The 6,049-nt window shown below is 36.9% G+C and overlaps 1 protein-coding gene across 23 annotated transcripts in view; it reads left to right on the forward strand.

The window, feature by feature from the left end:
- The window catches only part of SOX6 (SRY-box transcription factor 6), a 633,064-nt gene that overhangs the window by 259,443 nt on the left and 367,572 nt on the right, over positions 1 to 6,049 (forward strand). The gene's annotated exons all lie outside the window — the stretch shown is intronic.

The following is a 6,049-nucleotide window of genomic DNA, read 5'->3' on the forward strand; positions in this document are numbered from 1 at the left end:
TTTTTGCTTTAATATGTTGATCAGGGATGCTGTTGTTGCTGGTGGTGGTGATTTTTTCTTTTAAAATCAGCTTCAAGTGCTTGTTATTACAGATGTTTCAGCTGTTCACATGGTATGAATGCTAGATAAAACCCTGACACTCTAAGCTTTGTAGAAGAGGAAATTCATAGTAACGATACCATTTTATACCATATGAGCAAGATGCTTTCAGGTATATATATGTAAGTATTTGTTAGATATTCTTCATAGAAGTTTTACAGTATACTGTACACATTTTCAGAGGAGGTAACTTTAAGTTTGTTTAAGAATTTAAAGAACTTGCCAAGATCATGCTAAGTCTGGGTTTCTACCTCAGGTTGACTCTCAAGCTTTGGTCTTCTTGCCATGTCACATTGCTCCTGCCGCTTTCTAACTGATTTTACAAACAGTTTTCTAGCCTCTGAAATACACAGTAATCCTGAGTAATAATACTAATAATTAATTGTGCTACCCTACATTTGTGTGGTGCTTTATATTTTTCAAATTGATATTATGACCATTAGTTCATGTGTTCTACCTCTGAGTACCCTATGAGGCAATCAAGGTAAGTATTATTCTCCCTATTTTATAGATGAGTATAGTAACCCCAGAGAGGATAAGTGATTTTGCCTAATGTAAAATAATTTATTAATGACAGAACTAGAACAAGAGCTCAAGTCTCGTTGCTTGCAATTTAGTGCTCCTGTGCAATCTCTGAGTTCCCTAAGGAAGAAGTGCTTGCAGAGTAGATCAACTTGTTGGTGCAATAAAGAAAATTACCCTTAGCTAGGCTAGCAGGTAAAAAGTTTTCCTTTCCCTGAAAATGCAAGTCTTTGGGTCAACCAGTTAAGTTTTAGAAAAAACCCACCTGGTAAGGGCTCATCCTGTAAGCCCTGGATTGTGGATTGTTGGATGCTTTTTCCAGGGAAAAATATTGGGGTAAGGTTATTGTTGTGTACTGAGCTTAGCTAATTCCTGCTGGAGTCTTTAGCCAGAATCTTTATCCAGAAGCCGTTAAAGATTCTCTAGCCCAACGGAAGTAGGGAGATTCTGGAGAGAAGGAAAACGTTGGGTTTGAAAATAAAATTTCCTTATAGTATTATTGGTTGGGTAATGTGCCAGTAGCATTATATGCTAGGTATAGTTTCTGAGTATTTGTGGAAATTAAAACAAACAAACATGTAACAAATCCTTCATACTATCAGGGAATAAATGCAGAAGTAAACAAAGAGGCAGAGACTCACTGCTGGGAAACTGACTTTAAATAACTGAATAGTCCTTCAAAATAAAGTCTGAACTGGTTTCATCAAAATTATTAAGTGGGCCTAGGATAGTATTAGGTTAAGGTACAGTTCTTAGCTCTGCCACTTACTATTTGTGTAATCATAGGTAATTTATTTAATCATCTTGAGTTTCCATTTTGCCATCAATGATGTAGTGATTGCCTCTATTCACTTTAAAGCTTTTACTGAGGATGAAGCATCCTGGATGCTGAGGCTCTAACATGATACCTGTAGGTGCTCAAAGTATCCCTTTGCATGGGACATTTGCAATTTAAGATTTTTCTCTATTAGTGGAGCCATGCGATATCAGAAGTGGAAGAAATCTTGCATGTATTTTATTTTATTTTAATTAATTTATTTATTTGTTTATTTATTTATTTATTTTTTGCATGTATTTTAGTTTGGACTTAGAATGCAAGCTTCATGAGGGCAGGGGTTTTATTTTATTCACTGCTTTATCCCCAGAATCTAGAACAGGGCGAGGCATATGACATTTATATTGAATGAATTAATAAAAGAAGAATGGTAAGAAAAATAATACTTGGGTTAAGTAGAGCCTTCCTTATCTGGAACCATGTGTCTACATGTTAGACTGGCAACCTGCCAAAGCTTATGGGCATGTCTACAACTAGAGATGTCCCCAGGGATATCCACTGTGGGCATTATCACAGTGGCTGCCTCTACGGCAAAATGTCTGACTTACCATTTCTTACATATGAACGTTGAAAGAGTTTTATATGTTCAGTTCTGAGAAAGGGTAGATTTGCCCGTTGAGCTCTGTTGCCTTTACTTTGTGACATAGAGTTCTGCAGCCATAATAAACTCTAGATAGATCTGCCTGCTTTTTAATTTTCTTCCATTAGCTTCCCTATACTCCCCATCATACACAGAGCAAGCACATCATACAATGCTTTTGCATAATCATTTTATAGTTTCATTTCCTCTGGAGAACTTTGCTGTGCTATGTTAGAAAATTGCTTTGTTTTCAGGTTTCTAGAGTTTCTTTGGTTTTTCCTTTGGCGTTTCCTTGAAGAGAGTCATGGTGCTTGTTTTTTCCTGTGTCTGTGACACCACTGTGGTTGTACTGTGTTTCAGAGATTGGTACGCTGTCCAGATCCTAGGAGGGAGGAGTAAAGGTGGGGAACATGGAGAAGGAAAGCAACCAGGAAGGCCTTTGCTCATTACTTCTTATTTTACATTGAAAGGGGGAGATGTATCAGTTCCTTCAAAGAGCAAAGAGAGATGAGACCTGTCATTCTTATACTTTAGTCATTGTCTATTTGAAAACACTAGTACTTTTTTTTCTCTATAAAATGAGTCAGGCTCTTCTTTCCATTTTCTTCAAGAGAAAATCACATGATACAAAAAAGGAGCTTTATTTTAGAGGACCTGGATTTTAGGCCCCACTTCACCACGTCTTAGCTAAGTAACTGTGGAACATTATCTTCTGAGCCCTATTTGTATAGGCCAATTTTGTAGAGATGATAATATTACTGATTATACCAAGTTATTATATGAATTAAAAGAAATACTGCACAGTAAAGGGTTTCACAAATTGTGAATTATGAATTATACACAAACCTACATCACTTGCTTCTACTTTTCATCATCTCTAAATCATCAAGAATTTCTTGTTGCCCTTTTAAAGTAGAAATATATCTTGTATTTTTTTCCCTGCTTTTGCCAACAGCTTAATCAAGTTCAAAAGATTTGGAAATTAACATTCTGTTTTCCAATTTTTCCTTGGGACCTTCACCAGGCCATTTTTCTGACACTCTGAACAGCTGTTGTGTGTCAGTCCAGAGGTGGTTGCATTTCACTGGATCAAGATTACATGATTCTGGTGTAGAGTTGCAGGGTTTTTGCTAACAATGGTTGCTCACTCTGGAGGTATGCTATATAATTTGGTGTATTAATGAGAGGAAGTTTGTACAGATGCTTTATAAATCACAGAAACTTTGTGCGAAAATGGCACACTCTATTTTTTTTTAAAGAGAAATACTTCTCAATTTTCTTTTCTTCTTGTTTTCCCAGTAGCTTTGTATCTGCTGCTCAGGTTTTCTACTAAATACAGACAGACTCTCCTTTCCACAGCTCCTCTGAAACAGTGTTTATAGCAGTAGTAATGTGTGAGTTTTTAATTTTTTAAGGTGTGAGAGTTGTTTAATCTTAGAACATCTATGGAATGCAGGTAGTATTGTAATGTAGACAAGGGAATGCTGACTCTGGAATGAAACTGCAGGAGTTTGGATCCTGACTGCCACTTATTAACTGTGTGGCCTTGGACAAGTCATTTAACTTTTTTGTTCCTCAGTTTCCTCTGTAAAACAGGCATAATCATAGTATGACATCATTGATTGTTATGAGTATCTCTCTCTCTATCTATATATACATATATATACACATATACACACACACATATATAGTGTTAGCTGTTACTGTTGTTATTATTACTGAAAACTTCCCATTTTAAAAAATGTCCCATTTTTAAGGTATGCTGGAGCCAATCAATACATTACTAAGCCCTAATATATTTTTAGGACTCTGCCAGTTATCTTGGAGAATACAAATTGTATGACATGATTCTTCTCCTCTAGAGGCTTAGTTGAAAGTAATGTAAGGTACATTTGGATGCTACAAACTGCCTGAGGAAGCTGCTACTGGGCACTTTCATGGGTTGACTGACTGGGGACATAGAGCATAAAAAGAACAGGGAACTGACAAATACAAATTTGTCTTGACCAAGGTAAATGATGTACAAATCATTGCAATAGGAATGCAACAGTGGGCTGATATGTTCCTGAAAGTCTTCTGGAGGTGATAAGATATTAGCTAAGCCTTAAAGGTAGATTCTGGAAATGTAGAAAAGGGGAGGGATTTAGTGAGGGGGGAAGGAGTAAGGGGTGGGAATATATACATCATAATGTCATAGGAAAGGCACAGTCAGACAGGCTAGACTTAAAGCTCTGGTGCTGCCTCTTGCTGGTTTTGTGACCTAAGGTAAGTTACTTAATATCCCAGAGCCTCAGTTTTCTTCTTTAGGTTATTGTGGGTCTTTAAACCATCTAAAGCAGGTAGCATAGTTCTTGGCACATAGTCAGTATTCAGTAGGTCATATCACTGGGAAAAGAGTGTAAAAATTGAAAGCATGGGATTTAAACTCAGACAAAATTGGTTCAAGTCTTCTCTAGCACTTACTAGCATGATAAACAAATTACTCTAAGCTTCATTTAGCTCATCTGAAAACAGGCATGAATCAGTAGCTTCATTGCAGAGTTGGGATTTAATGAGGTCCTGAGAAACATCAATAATGAACATGGCACATAGTATGTACTCAATACACTTTCGGCATTGTTGCTTTTATTCATACAGCATCGTTTTCCTTTCTCCCAGATATTTCTTTTGTGATTATTCATATACTTTCATCTTTTCCTCCCCCTCACTGTTCATTTACCTTCTTCCAGCAGCATTTATCAGTGGTGGTCGGAGAGACTGAAAACAGAGACTGAAAGAATGTGGAGGTAGAAGGGAACTGGTCAGCACCAGTCAGCATCACATGTCCAGCAGAACACCAAGGACAAGATAAGAAAAAGGCAGTTAAGCATACGTAAATATGAATGACAGGAGCATAAATATATACACCACCTTCTGGAGACTCATTCTTAAGGCCATGGAGATTTTTTCTTAGGGAAATTCTGATCATGTTATTTCCTTGGTTAAGTTCCTTCAATAATTTTCTATCTCCCTGAGGATAAAAATCCAAACTACTTTGGATTGCATTTGAAATCCTTTCCAATCCTTTCCAATCTGTTGTTAGTCTGTCCTACCGGATCTTTTTCTTGTCTTTTCCACCATGCATCCCATATTTCAGCCATTTTGAAGTCCTTCTTTGAATGTGACCACATTCTGTTGTATCTTCTTGCCTTGCACATCCTAGAATGTCCACCAGACATTTCCACCAGATGAACTTCTACTTATTCTTCAGGACCCACTTAAATGGGATTTCTGTGATGCCTCTGATCCCTCCAAAATGAATTATTTACTCCTTCCTTTGGGCTTCCACAATATTTTGTATAGCTCTCTAGCACCTGGTCACTAATCATATCACCTTGCAATGACTTACATATTCCATACATATTTCTCATTAGCCTATTAACTATTATATAGTATATAAATACTTCGGATTTATATACCCTTGCATATTTGGCAGCCAGGATAGTACTTAACAACAGAGCAGGTAATCAGAAAATATTTCTAGGCTAAATGAAAGTTGTAGAAGGCATATGACTGACAACATCTCTGCTTCATTAGTCAATTTAGATTTCTCTTATTAGAATTGCCTTAGAGTCACAGATCATAGGATTTCAGTGTTGAGAATATACCTCATTTTACAGATAAAGAATTAAGGCTGGAGTGAGGGAACTTTCTTCTTTTGTCCTTCAGGCTAAACCGTGACTTTCACATTTTTTTCCTTTAGAACACAGTGGCAAACTACTACTTGAAAGGAAACTTATATTAAAATTCTTGCTGGTTTCCTACCTTCTTATGGCCTGTCTTCCAGATCATTTCTCCAAGTACTTCTCATTTAGGTGTTTTTTTCTGGAGGCAGTCATTTGGGCAAAGTTGATGCTTTGCCACTTGAATTGATGTGCATAAATAGATTTATGTTTTACTCCTCTTGTGTTCTGCTCAGTTGCTGGATACATGTTAAAACCAACTGGGTCTCCTCTTAGTTTCCCTGCTTCGTT

This window comes from Canis lupus, chromosome 23, assembly GCF_048164855.1.
Source record: "Canis lupus baileyi chromosome 23, mCanLup2.hap1, whole genome shotgun sequence".
Taxonomy (NCBI): Eukaryota; Metazoa; Chordata; class Mammalia; order Carnivora; family Canidae; genus Canis; species Canis lupus.